The sequence below is a fragment of the Drosophila guanche genome, unplaced genomic scaffold, assembly GCF_900245975.1.
Source record: "Drosophila guanche unplaced genomic scaffold, DGUA_6, whole genome shotgun sequence".
NCBI classification, from domain to species: domain Eukaryota; kingdom Metazoa; phylum Arthropoda; class Insecta; order Diptera; family Drosophilidae; genus Drosophila; species Drosophila guanche.
This window is the reverse complement of record NW_022995743.1, coordinates 15,979,485-15,994,725: the sequence shown is the minus strand read 5'-3', so window position 1 is coordinate 15,994,725 and position 15,241 is coordinate 15,979,485.

Here is a 15,241-nt window from a genome sequence, read left to right as displayed (position 1 = left end):
CGTGCCCCCAAAGCAGATCCCAGACCAGACCCCGGACCAGTGGCGGGCACTGCCAGTATACCCAGCACGGACACACTCGGGGTCCTGCCATGTCCTTGTTGTATTCCAGCCGCCACATGTGTCTGCGTGTGTGTGGGTGTATGTTCGTGTGTGTGTGTGTGCTGCTGCATAAAACATTTTAAATTGAGCGTTAAAATTAAACGATGCATCGCAAAACTAACAAACGTGTCCGGGCAAAAGGGCACCGCTGGAGCACCCATTGCACTGCAGAAAGAGACACAACCAGAGGGCAAGAGACAGGGCTAGTACTTATGTGTGGAGCAGGGAGTGGGAGTTCCTTCTGTCTTTGGTTTATAAGGACGTTAATCGTATGTGCCCCCATAAGCAGCACTTGAAAGTGCACATTATATTGTTGATAAATTCAAAAGTCAAGTGCTGTTTGCTCCACTTTCTGCCATGCGGGAAATTAAAATGCACAGATTTGTTTAGCTATGAGAAATGGGCAGGGTCATTACAGGGTTAATATGGTTGGGGTACTTGTTTGCCAGTAGAAACTGTGCAAATGCCAATTCTTTCGGCACCAACTGGCGATTTCCTTTGTCTAAAACCTTTGGCAAACGTGCCAATATGGTCTGGCCTAGGCCTAATTGATCTGGGCCAAACATTTTTCATAAATTTGCAATTACAAAGCTCTCAAATTGAGGCTAAAATGGAAAGACTGCACAGCTACTCCATCCTCTTAGTCAGTCAGTCAGAGTCGCGCATCCAAGAGCACACAAACTGATAGAAATGTCTAAACAAAACAAAAGGGTGCCGTGCCCACTCCCCTCCCTTTGAAAAATAACAACATAGTGAAATGGAAATGGACTCTGTGCAGCGAGCACAACAGGAGGCAGGCGACCCATTTGGACGCTTTTGGGGCCGCTTGCAAATTGACAATTTAGCCTTTCACCTGTCTAAACGAATCTATCGCACATCAAAATAAATATTAAAAACCAAGCTAACAATGGCAAGGCTAGGCAGGGCAGCCAGGTAGAGGCAGCCAGGCAGCCAGTCAGCCAGGTGGAGGCAGCCTTGTTTGGCCAAGTAGCGCAACGTCACTCAAATACTCGGCTACGGCTTGGTTTCGTTGATCAAATTTTGAAATTTGAGGCCGCCGCAGTGTGCCGCACACTGCACGGCACACTGCACTTCACTCGACAACCACTCGAAAGTCAAGGCGAAGCCGTGGCCCCATAGTTTTATTGACATTTCGGCGCGTTATCGCCGCGCTAGCCAACAAAAGGAGTCAACTGGAGAGGCCCCAGTCAGGCAGGCAGTCATTCAGTCATCCAGTCAGTCAGTCAGTCAGTGAGGCAGGCACTCGGACAGGCCCCTAATCAACTCAACTGGTTGGCCCGCACTCTCAGTCCTCTACAGAAAGGAAAAAGCAGGCAACCCAAGACGAAATTAAGGCCATGTAAATCGGAAACGACGAGGGAATACTCTTTCCAATTTAAAAGAGTTTGCTGAGGGTTTGAACATAACAAAATGATGCTTCTAGTTCCGCTTATTTTTCGTTGATTAAAACTAAATTTTATTCACATTTTTACATCGCAGCGAAAGTGCTCTGATTTTCCATTAAGCTTAGCTATCCCTTTTCCTTTTGGCATAATAAATATTGCCTATAAGTCATAGAACTCTTTTCTTTTTTATCATTTTTTGGACTGGTTGAGAAACAGAAAATGGCAAACGGCAAACGAGGCAGCTGAAACTGCAACTGCACCGCACATTATAATTTCCATTAGAAGGCAGCAACAAGTTGCAGTAGTCGTAGTTGTGGCAGAGTTCCAAGCTGCAAAGTGGCGCTGCCTTGACGTCTCGCTGACTGCGATGATGGCGTAAACAGAGAACTGTCATTATGACAGTTGATTCTTTTGCGGCTGCCTGCTGCTGCTGCTGCTGCTGCTGCACATTTAAAATGATGGCCACCGACTGCAGTTGCTGGGGTTGCTCTTGTGGCAGTTGCAACCACTGGCTGGCAGGCAGAGATATATAATTTTATACTTTCGCATAATGTTTTGCATTAAAATTATAATAAGTTGAAACTTTTGCAGTGCAGTTGCAGTTTCAGTCCCACTTCCATGGCAGTTGAGCAGCTTTCAGTTTCCAGTTGCCAGTTGCCAGTTGCCAGTTGGCTGTTGGTTGTTCTCTTCGTAGTTCTTTGGGTCAATATCTTTCGCTTATCTCGACCCGGCTGCAAGCAGAAAGTGGAGCAAGCGAACCGATTCCCAGTCCCCCTTCAGACAGTGGGACGCACAGATAGATGGACAGCCTGTCATTTATTTTATGCTCGGCTGTTTGCAGCGGAAAATATAGCCATTGCTGTGTATGTTTAATAGGTTTCCTAATGGCACTTACACTAGTTGAAAGGGTCGTTGTTGCCAGTGGTGTGGGTGGTTGGAGGCTCCCTTCCTTCCGTACTTTGTCAAAGTTGTCTCTGGGATTCACCCACAGCAAATATGCGGATGGGGGGAGCAAAGAAAGTTTCAAGTGTGGGCAGTCGTAATGAGTGGGTGGACCAAGGCAAGCCGAGCCACTCTGCTGATTGTGCGGATAGTCCTTGTTTCAGTAGCATGCACATTTCCCACTTGACACAAGTTTTGTTCAGGTTTTCCGCCTGGTTTCTTTGGGACTTAACTTTTGATTAAATTAATTTCGTAAATTTTCTTTAAACAGTTCTTTGGCACACTTTCAATCACCTTTCTCCATGCGGCTGCTGCTGTACATTCCCCTGAAAAAAACCATCAATAACAAATTGTTTAATAATCTTGGCCGAGCCGATCCGCCCCCGAGGCGTCCACCGGGTGATTAACACCAAACTTGGCCAAACAATCTAAAGTTTGCCTCTTTCTTTGGCCCATGCAACACGATGCAGTTACAAAATACCCAAAACATCAATTTATTCTCATTAAAAGATATGAAGGTGGTTTGTGCCTGTCGACAAGCAAAACTTTCTGTGTGCAAAATCTGAACAAAAGGCATGCAATTTTGCAAACTGTTGCTGCTCCTGCTGCAACTTGAGCAAGCCACTGCTGCTTGGGTATTCATGCAACAAATATACCACAAATCCCTCAGCGAGGAAACTTTTGGGAAGCGGAAACTCAGGGGGAAACTGTGGGGTGTCCGGGCAGGCAAGTGCGGCCAAAAGGTAATAAAGTTTAAATGAATTTTCATTATACGCAATTTTTCTAGGCCCTTTTTGTGGGCCCCTACCAGATGCCCTAATGAAAAATGCATCTTAATATTCAATTACGGGTCTTGCAAACAAACCTCGCAGCCAAAGAGGGTGGCTCGAGAAGTTCAACGCAAAGTTGAAAACAATTTTCAGCAAATGCAAAACAATTTCGGTAAAAATGCAAAAATAATGCGAAACGAATACATTTTTCGCATTTACTTGAATTTGTACCTTTTCTACTTCCATAACTCTCTGAGCACTCCTCTCGGGGACCAGTTGTGCGAAGAGAACCTGCCGGATAGACCTTGCAAGCAAAGGCGCTGAACAGCCTCCACAGTACAAAGAGCAGTGCGCAATTTGTGAGGCCTTTGTAATGCAAATTCAAGTGGGAGTCGAGTCGAGTCGAGTTGAGTCGGAGGAGGAGAGTGTTTTTTTTTGCCACGCCCACGTTGGAGCACGATGTAGCATTTGGCACTTGCGCCCCCATACAGCGGGAGCAGAAGGAACAGCAATTGCATTGGCATTCATCAACAGCTTGGAAAAACACACACTGCCGTGCCAAGCCATGCCATGCCGTGCCGCCTGCTGCATATAAATGTGGCCCATCTCTGTCATGCCCTGCCAGCCACATATGGCTACGGTTATGGCCTGCCACTGCCACTCCATTCCACTCCACTCTGCGCTGCTGCTGCAAGTTGTAGGCAAATCAAATCACTGCCGCCGCATTGCTCATCATGAGCATCATCAGCATCAGCATCGCCAGAACGAGCAACGCGCAATCCAAGACTTTGAGCCACTCTACTCGACATTAGCCCCCCACCTTCCCTTCCCTGAATTGGGGGGCCGTGTCAAGTGCAACATCTAATAAATCATTTTTTGTCGACGGTTTGTTTGCTTTTTTTACGTGTTGCAGACAGTCAAGCAACCGCCTCCACCACCGCGTAACCAGACCAAATTGGTCTCATTAATGGACCGCTGCTGTTTTCACCCAAACTATTTCAATATTTCGATATTTTCATTTTCGTGTGTGGTGGGGGGAGGAAATCTTTTACGCTTTCTGTCCATTATGGTCTACAAATGTGTGTGCTCATTAATCAATTTTCAAAGCGATATCCATCACATTTTATAAGCAGTTCGATTTATGTTAAACATCATCAAAAGTCACACCACAGCAAACATTTGAACATTTTACGTTTTGGCATGCGTCTTCGTCGTCAGAGTCGCTTTCGATTTACATAAAATTGTATTTAAATTATGGTTAGATTGATTGCGGGTTTCAGAAGCGCCCTTTATGCCTCAGGTAAAATGTTGGTTTCTATTTATGTTTTTTTTTGTATTAAGTATAGTTTTTGGAAGCGGATGGATTTGTAAAGAATTAGAAAAGATACACCTAAATATGGGACTATGGCAGGGGAAAGTATAAGTTTTGTACGATTTAAGTTTATCTTCGCGCAGTTTTGTATTCTCTGCTTTAAATCGCCAATTGTCTTATCTCTTGATCTTTGGCGGCTACCTTCAAGCTGTGTTCCGGCTTCTCTCGCGCTCAAAAGCGCTCTCTTTCCCTCCTTCTACCACTTACTTACGTTACGCTCTCTTACAATAACAACAACTAATGTGAGACACATTCGACTCTGATCGTGCTTTCGCTCCCTCTCTCTCTCTCTCTGCACACACGGAACGGACGCGGGTGGGTGAATCTCGCAATAACTAACGGGACCCTCATATTGCTGCTAAGTTTTGCTGTTTCTATTTTGCTGTTCTTTTTGTCGCTTTTTCGCTCATTTTGTTTTCTCTTAAAAATTCATTATTCTCTCTTCCCTTCTCTCCCGTAACTATTTATTCGCTCAACAATCCTATTTTCCCACATTACCAAGTACTTTTATAGTGTTTGAACCCTAAGAGGGTTGCCACTTCCTTCTCTCCTTAATGCTAATGTGGCGTCGCTTCGTCTAAGCATTTCCTACACCTTTTCATTGGAGTGAGCAAAGCTGTGGGGCAAAACCTTTGACATTTTCCATTTAAAAGTGAATGCCGTCCTGTGGTGGTGCTGGAAATGTTTCAGTTTCGAGCTAATGCTGAAGGTGTTTCATAGATAGTTGATACATAAAGCTGAAAGCCGCAACCCTACGACCATTGACAATAAAAATTCTCAATTGAAAACATCTCACGGCACCGGCACGGGCAATAAAACACCGAAAAGGTGTTGGGTTCTAACCGACACACAGAAAGAAAAGAATATAAAAAAACCGCAACATGTTTGGGGCATTTACACGTGCGGCTGCCAAAGGCGATAGCCCGACAGGAAGTAACTACATACATATGTACATATGTGAGGAGGGATCGAGTCCAACGGAATCGTGTGTGCCTGGCAACGTTGTTGCGACCGCTGCTGCTGCTGCTGCTGCTGCTGCAGCTGCGATGTTAGTTTGAAACTGTCTCAAATATAAAGGAAATCAATTACTTTCGCTTTGCACACTGAAACTGCCAGTAGAACTGCCACTACCATTGCCTTGGACTGGAATGGACAGTCAGTCCGGACAGTCGACATGCACTCACACTTCCGCCCGGCGATGGTGTTTGGCTTGACTCGGGACTCTGCACAGTTCGTACTCGAGAGTCACGTGCCCCAAAGAACGCGCTACAAATTTGTTACAACAAATGCGTGGGTGCAATTCGAAATGTGCTATCCAGTAGATACTCTCTGCGGCGAGGGTTGCTCAACAGATTCGATGCAGTGACAAACCTTACTCCGCGGTGTGCTCAAACTGCCCTCGCATTGAACTTTGAACACGAAATAGACCTGAAGCAGGCGGGACATGTGGGGTCTAGTTTGGTGCGGCTTCTCAATGGCACTTTGAATATTGTTACGCTCCATTTGGGTTCGTTGACTTTCGCCCCGGGGCGTGCCATGCCATGCCATTCCGTGCCGTTCCGTGCCTTTGCCTGTCCGTTCCATGGCCGATCCAATCCAATCCCATCCCATCCAATCAGATCCATCGACGGACACTTTGAAGTGCAGTTTGTTTTATCAAAGTTATTTTCGTTTGCGCTTTCGCGTTGCCTCCGGCCAGGGTCAGGATAAGATGCGTTAAGTAATTATAAATGTTTAGCGGCCAAATGCGAATGCGAATGCTGCGAGTGGGGGGGAAAACGCAACGCCACGTTGTCTGCCTATCTGGCATCTTAATGCAAATATTTGACGCGCATACGTGCTGGGCCCTCCACACACACTCCACCAACATCCCCGCCCCAAAAGAAGCCGTTTGCTCCGTCATTGACTCTCACTTTGACTCTGACGCTGACTCTGCCATCGGGTTATCTAATCAAAGCAGCAGCGGCAGCAACGGAAGACTTTCTGCCACGCAATCCACTTGCCACTGCCGCAACAGTCAACAGTCGGTGGCACATTAAGTACAGGCAAAGGTGTCGGTGGCAAGAACCCAAACGCCGTCCTCACCAGTAGCAACAGCAGCAGCAGCAGCAACTGCCGCCGCCTCAAGGGAACCACCACAAGAATGGGATGGGGGGGTAAGCCCACGAAGGAGCAGACGCCGCAGCCGAAGCCGTCAACGACGAAGCCATTATCAACGAGGCGCAACTAAAATATTTTAATTAACGCAATATTTGCACAAAATAACCAACATTACAAGTTCAAGGCGCTAGATAAGAGAATGTATCCTACAAAGTACTGGGCGGTGACTGGCTAAAGGGAGGGATAGGGATGCCGCGCGGAGGGAGGAGCGAGTTTGCGCCAACCAGCCCCCCAAGTCCACGGACATAACCCAACAGGCGTATGGGAGAGAGTTCTCCGCATAGAGTGCAATCTTTGGATTGAGTTTTTCAAGGTTTTAGTTGGGAACATTCCCTATTTTATTCTTAAAATATCAAATGGAAGTGGATCTCTTTTGTAGATTTATCTGTGTTCGAACGTGCTTCCCAGAACTCCATAGATGCATTTTTGCACCACAAAATTGTTTGCTGGGTTATGTTGTGGCCTGTACCCTGTACCCTGTTTGTCGCTTAGGTGTTTCCCTGTGTGTGTGTGTGTGTGTGTTTGGCACAGCGACGTCGCTTTGCTGCACTTGACTTGCCACAACACGCAATGGGCCAGAGCTAACTCCAGCAAGTAGTAGTCACTGCCGCTGAAGCTGCCACGCAGGCGTATACCACTCAACGCCTCTTGGAACAGTGCGTATAAGTGTGAGTGTGTGTGTGTGTGTGTGTGTGTGTGTTGCTGGTGCACATCTAAGATAGACATGCAGATATCATTGTGGCAAGTACTTGCTGGACACTAGCGGAGTACATAAGTACGTCGTCCACAGTCGCAGTCGGCAGTCGGCAGTCTCGAGTCTCCACGACGTGGCGACTATCGCATTGCAATCAGCGCATGCGTTTACAACGTCCGATCAACAACTGGCCATCGTCCCTTTCACAGTAGCCACACTGGGAGTAGCCCGTTTTGCCCGGTTCGGTCCGAGCCCCGACTGGGGTCGCAGTGCCCTGCCTTCGCCTTTGCCTCTGGTTCTGGTTCTGGTTCTGGGGACTTGGGGACTCCATTCGTTTGGTTGCTCGCTCGCACGCTTATCGCATTTTAGTAGTGCAGCGATTTATCAAAGTTAACATAGACTTTTAGCTTGCGCACCGCTCAAGTCCCAGAGCGGGAACCGGGAATGAGAACGTGGAACGTGGAACGTGAAACGAGGCAATCTTCTCGCTCTCTCAGTGTCCATTTGCCAGCATGCTCGCCTCGAGGGCCACGGCCGCTGCCACTTGGCGCTTTTGGCGGCGTCTCTGCAACCTCAACGCACTGCGTTATAAATCATTTTTATTTGTTTGCTTTTTTAAACCCGACACAAAGGGAAGGCAAGGCAAGGCAAGGAAACGGCAGTTGCATGCCCCACTCTATCGTTTTCTCTAATGTTTTTTGGTTAGACTCGACTCGAGATTGAGATTCTCATGCGTGGTTATCGCTGCGCAAAATCGAAGCCAACAAATGCACCATTAATGATGCATTTAAAGCGCCCCAAACAGCACCCAACATAATCCAAGCAACCAGCCAGCTAGTTAGGCTAATGCACATTTTTGTGTATAGCGACCTTGCCAGAGATTTCAGATACTTAGATACTTAGATATGCGGAAACGTGTTGCTGCGGAATGCTCGCTATTCAATCCAACAGATAAGCCTCTCTCTCTCTCTCTCACTCTGTGGGTGTGTTGTGATTTTTAACTAAAAACCAAAATAAGTTTCTGGCCAACATTCAGTGTTTTTTTGTTGGTTTTCTTTTCATTTTGGCGGAAGTTTTCTGCCACAACTTCCAAGACGATTGCAACAAGTTCCTCTTGCGCTCTCTAAGCTCTGACCTTGACTTGAGTTTCGCGAGTTGCAACTCAGTGGGTTGGGGGGTGGGGCAACTTAAAGCTCTGCCACAAATCAGAGCAAAAACAAAAAGAAGAAAGGAAGCGTAAACTTTTTCCCACTGCACGCACACGCACAAAGGCCAAAAGTCGGAAAGCCCCAAACGTCGTAGTTCGTGGTACAACTTAATTACAGTGTCTGCCAAGTGTGCGCTGACGCTCGACACTGAGCCAAAAGCGAATGCTGGTAAAAAGGCGAAGGGGGAGGGGATAGCTGCTGGGTTGTCTGGACCTGAAGCTGGCTGTTGGGTGCCGAAAATATCACTTAATTAACATTTTCGCCAGTCGCCCGCTGCCCGCTGCCCCCTGCCCTCCTCCAGCCCCCTGCACAGTCCGTTTGGAAGCCACGTCTCGTCGTCGTCGCACGGTGGCGGCGTAATTAACGCGTCCACTTAATGCAAACGCCATTGAATAAACGAGTAATTGGACGACATGTTCCTGTTCCTTCGATGTGGCCAAAAAGGCGAAAGAAGAGCACAAAGCACAACGGAATAGCGGGGAGCAACGCGACGCGGCAGCCGCCTCTGTCTGTGGGGCAGACCATGGCTGGGCCCAGCTCGGGCCGGCCCGGGCTATGCAAATTATTTGGTTCGCTCCATGGCATTGGCTACTCCTGCCTGCCTGCCTGCCTACTGGTCGCTTGTTGGGTGGCCGTGCGACAAAAATTAAAACCAAACAACGATTTCCAATCAAAGCAACAACTTGGGAGGAGTTGCTGGAGTGTGGAGTGTGGAGAGACCTTGGCTCCATGTACCTGTACCTGTACCCTGGACTTGGAATCGCAATTCGCGCCCCGTAATTATGCGACAGATGCATGAGGCATGAGGCATGAGGGGGTTTGGGTTTATAACGTAATTTAATTAATTTATGCACTCGCATTATTCAATGAAGCGCGCCACCTGCATGCGTAATTATTGAAGGCGCTGTCCAGGATCGGCAATCGCACGCCGCTCGGCTATCGCCTCACTCGATCCTTCCCTCCTCCTTGGCCGACTCCTGCCTGCTGGCGCTGGCGTCGCTTTGACTGCCTCCTGGCGCTGGCGTCGCTTTGACTGCCATTGGGGGCGCCTCTTTGCATGCCTGATGATGGGCCCCAAAACGTTGACAGCACTTTACAGTGGTTATTGCTGATGTGCAACAAAACAGAGATTGTGGCTCGCTCTATGGCAATAATATTTATACGGTCCATCAGAATTTTAACTGCCTGCAGAGAGGGAGATAGAGATAAGGTGCTATAATGGCCCACAAGACTGGGAAATATGGTTTTTAGTGGAATCTCTTTACGGCTATCAACGCTGCACTAAAAAAACCTTTTAAAAAAATGTACTCCTAAAAAACTATAAGAGTTCGTGAGGCACTTGGAGACACTTTGAATGTCGAAAGTCTGGAACAAAGTCAGAGGAAGTTCCCAATGCAAAAATAATGAAAGATCTCTTAATGGAGTATCCACGATCCATTGCAGCGAATGTATCCACAGTTTTGCGCCAAAGTATCTCGATATTTATAGCTAAATCAAAACAATGGTCCGAGAGATCACACAATTCCCTCATTGTACACTCGCGGGCCAAGGCGATGGTTGGGTGGGGGGGCTGTTGTATATGAGGAACAGACACCCATGGGGCGTGTCGTCTGGCCGGCCGGACATGTGCGCACAATTAGACATGCCTGGCACTCAATATCCCCGGCCGTGCTGTGCTGTGCTGTGTAGTGTGTGTAAGCCTAAGTATCTGTAAGATACGCGCCGTTGTATCCAATGGCTACACAATACACGAAATCATAATCCGCCACAATCCGTTTGTACAATTGAACGCACTGTCGGTTGGGGCAGTGCCTCTGGCTGGAGCAGGCCCAACTTGGGCATCGCCCGTTGAAGTTGATTGAATGACTTATAGATGTGTGAGTGTGTGTGTGTGTGTGTGCGTATCTGTGCCTCTGACAGCTGGACAGTTGAATAGTGGTTGTTGCTGTTCTGTGCTTTTGTTTATGTGAAGTATCTGCAGTTGACTCTGTTGTTGCTGTTGTTGCCGTTGCCGTTGCCGTTGCCGTTGCCGTTGTCGCGTGTGACATGACACAAAGTGGACAGTTTTGATTACTGTTGAAATCGAAAGGGAAATTGTCGAGCCACAGTCCGTGTCGGTGTGCATGTGCGCCTCTCTATGTCTGTGGGTCAAACGTTCGTCAAAGCCTGCAGCTCCACTTTAGGGTTTACAATTGCAGCGACCCAAAATTGGATATGCTTTTTGGTTTTAGGAGAAAGAAAAAGCAATCAATAGAGGCCACACACCCGAAGAATATCTGTAGACCATTTCCATTGGCGTCTTAATAAGCCTCCTTAGCAATAATGAATGGCATAAACAGTGCCATTTAATCACAATATCTTTCTGGAATGACAGCGACAGAGAGAGAGAGCATCATTAGATTTCTAATGTTTCCTGCTTACTCCCTCCCCTCCACCCATTTGATCACGAACAAGTTCGTCGGCCCACTCTGTCAGTTCTCCTGCCCGACAGCCGAACAGCCCAACAGCTTTGTCTTTAATTCCGGCCTTGATTTATGATCATTAGCCAGTCGCAGTCGCAGTCGCAATCGAAGTCCCTGAAGTTGTACTCCAAGGCTCCGAGGCATCTATTTAGATGTGCAGTTCGGCATCCATTACTCATAAGCCAACGAAAATCAATTAGTGCAACCCACCCAGGACAGGACAAGTTCCAAAGGCAGATACTGACTCGATGTTGGAGTCATCTTTGGCTAGAAGTCCCGCTGCAGCCGAACAAAGTCATCGCAGCAGTCAGCGCGCTTGATGAATTGGTTTTAAATCAAAGATAATGCAATAACAAACGTCATAGTCAGAGTCATAGATACTCGGTTAAAGTCGAGATGCTTGGATGTGCTCTCTGTGTTGGCAAAGTTATAAATTCAAATCACACAACCACGCAAATGTGGAGAATTCATCCAACGAAGTGCAGTTGAATCCGCGTTGCCGCATGTGGGTTGGGTTAGCCATGGACCCCGCGACACGAGCTGGTGCCTGGTGCCTGGTGCCTGGTGCCTGGACCGTTGTTATCTGCATGGGCAACATGTTGCTAGTTGCTTGGCTGATGCTGCTGCTGCTGTTGCACATGTTCCTGCCCGAAAACTACATGCAACAGAAATATCAATTATGAAGCGAAAGTCGCCGGACAACAATGATGATGATGATGATGATGTGGCTATGGATGGTACTGCAACTTGCATTGCAAAACTAGGAACCTAGTCTCCTCGTATCATATTAGTCGGACAAGGCAGTGCCGGTAGTCGCTCTGTTTGCTCTGCTGCTGGCGGGTACACATGTTGCTACCGTGTTGTTGCAAGCAGCGAGGCAGACAGTACTGCGAGTATGACATTTGTTTTAGCCGCTTATCGCGATGTAAAGGAGGGAGGTCTTGCCTCGGCCTCGCCCCAATGAAAAGAATTTTCTATTCCCGCAGTGCTTCTCTGGCTCTGCTTCTGTCTCTGTCTCTGCCACTGCCACTGATTATGCGCTAAATTCCGATTGCGGCTCATTTATTATGTGGCAGGAGTGGCAGCCTCTCCCTCTCTCTCTCTCTCTATCTCTCTCTCTGTCTCTCCATTCGTTGGCAAATAATTTGTTGGCTTAGCCATGTAAATGATGCATCGGGGCTATGACATAGTTTGCGATAATGCAATGCGGCTTCCACATCTAATAATCAATGCAGCATAGGGACAGCTCACTCTCTCTCTCTGTCTCTTCAGACTCTATCGTGCCCCACTCATACATCCATCTGATGTTGCATGCAATTGTTATTGCGGCCTTGGGTTTTAGGGCCACAAACACAGTGGCTTTAAGCCCACTTTGACAACTTGATAACTGTGCTAGCTGCGTGATCCCTCTGCCCCTCCCTATACTCCACGGAATCGAATGTGTGGCATTCCCAAATGTCAATTTCCAATGCGGTTTTGTCCTCAGCAGGACATGCAACAACTGTGTGGCATCTATAAACAGCTTGATGTGTTATTTTGCAACTTGATGAATGTGGTAAGACCAAGGAACCACAAAAGGGGGCCTGCCTAGAAAATTGTAGGTTAAACTGAGCCACCAAAAAGATTCTAGACAGTTTATAATTTCATAAGAATATTCCATTATTTTGGAGCAACTTCTCGCAGCGATCGTCGTAGTTGCGGAAATTGAGAAGAAATTTTAGCGAAAGCGATTTCGGTGGCTATTTTGGATCTTGTAGCTTCATAGCAACCACAATTTAGAAGCTTTTCTATTGCCATAAAATAATGAATTGAAAATTCAAGTGTAAAAATTCAACTGCCATCTTTAAGCCATCTTTGAAATTTGATTCATGTTATAGCCCATTTGTATGTTCTTTTTTTGGTTGTGTCACACATTCTTCTGTTTATATTAATCATAAAAATAAATGTTATTTTTTTAGCACACAATTTATGATCCATCAGGGTAGGAAGGGACTTTAAGCTGCGCTTAGAAGTCTCCGTAATTATTGGCCATCTCTCCGATTGTGATGGTTTTCCATTTGTGACTGTGACCCTACCAAAACTCCCCAATAATTGTAATTGCAACTGCTTGATCATATTTTTTATGATTATATTTTTTCTATAAATTAAATGTGAGTTTTATGCCCGCACGATGGACGTTGCTCGGGATGCTCAGTCCAACCTCTGTGGTTGCATCGTAAAAATCAAAACAGACAAATCTTTATCAGCAAATTCATGGCGTCTTCCCCTCCTGGAGGGCCCTTTGACTTTTATTTAAAAAAAAAAACAGAAAAATAAATAAGTAAATGTTTTCTTTTGAATGCAGGTAAGAGGATGAAGCGGCCAGAGGGGGCCAGAACGGGGGATAGATGCATGCCAGCTACTGTTATCTAGTTTTGATTTGATTTTCCCCCTTTGGCCCCTTGCCCATGGCCATCTGAGAATTTTTAATATGCATAAATAACTCGTAAATATGCAACATTTGCCGGCGAGTCTCTTGGTTGCTTGGTTCTTGGCTTTGAATGTGGCTTTTGGTAATATGAACAGCCCGGGAAACATCTCAGACAACGTCGAGAAAGAATATTTTCATTCAAATATGTCCAAGGCTCACACACACACGCACATCTGCATCTCGGACCATTTTCAATTTATTTAATTCGTTTGAATGTCAAACGGAGAAGATGCGATGAACAGATAAAAGACGACATCTCACAATCTATGCGCAGGAGTGCGGTGGGACGGGGGCAGGCCCCCGTAATATATTCTAATTTTTTAATTAATTGCTAATGGTTAGGCACATCGACAGACAACGAACGGTGGAGGTGAAGTCTCCTCAAACGCTGCTAATGGCTGTCTTGGGATACCTTAACGGGTTCGGTTCGGTTCGGATCGGATCGGATCGGATCGGCTTATCGTAACAAATTTCTGGTCGTCAACGCTTGCTCCATGTCTTGTTCTGGGTTCCTCTTTAATTAGGTCTCTGCATTCGAGTTTTATGGCCAGTCGATGCTCAACGATCGTAACGAGGAAATCAGCTGCTGCTGCCGGTTTCCATAAGCCATAAAGCATAACCATTCAATTTGTACGGGCAATGCAGTTTTTGGCAATGGGGATTTATCTGCCTCAAAAGATCGCAAATGTGAAGAGAAGTGGGTTGCGGGGGGGCCTGAACTGGGCATCGCTGGATCTGCCCTCCTTTGCACTTTCTTTTCGACGGCGGCGGTTATGAGTCCACCTCACAGACAGAGAGGCCAGAACATCATGTAAATCGCCCCGATATCGAACTTGTTAACAAGTACTTAAGGGCTCTTTATAATTATGTACGGGCCCCGATCCCGGTCCCGGTCCCAGTCTCAGTCCCAGTCCCAGTCCTTTGCGCCAAAAGGTGTATGCCATAATGAGATTGTGATTTCTTTTTCGTGTGGCACGGCGGCTACCAGCAAATTATGTGGCATGCAAAGAATTTCGCGGTCATTCCCATTCCCATTCCCATTCTCCTCCTCCTCCTCCTCGTTTCCTTTGGGTGTTTCTGTTGTGCCTTATGGCTCTGTAATTTTTGGGTAAATCAGCAGAAGGAGAGGCGAGAGAGAACTGTTGCATATCGGTAGCTGTCATCATTAAGTTGCTGTTACTTGAACCGCATTGAGGTCAGTATTCGGAGCTAAATCCAAAGCCCAACCATGATATATTGTGTGCTCTGGATCAGCGCTGGCAGTTTGATGGGAATCGATGGAATGTCGGTGCCAGAAAAGAGTTTTGGGTTGAATCCTTTTCAAGTGGAAGACTCTATTGTTACTCCCCTCTTTTGAAAGCTCAATTCCCATTTTCATACCCCTCAAAATGCGTTGGCTGCTTGAATGTGTCGCCAAAGAGATAAATCTGCGTTGATATTTGCTTAGATTTGCTTCGTTACTTTCTGGGTTAGAGGTCAACAAACACACACAAGGCACTCATGGGGCACTCGTGGCATTGACAGACTTTACGCATTTAGAAAGCCAAAAGGTTTTTGGGTAGAGAGAGTCGTCAGTGCCTGCTGCATCGAGGCCCCACCTTTTCATAATTCCAATGGCTAAAAACTTAAGCTCCATCCAGCGTCCCAACCCATACGAA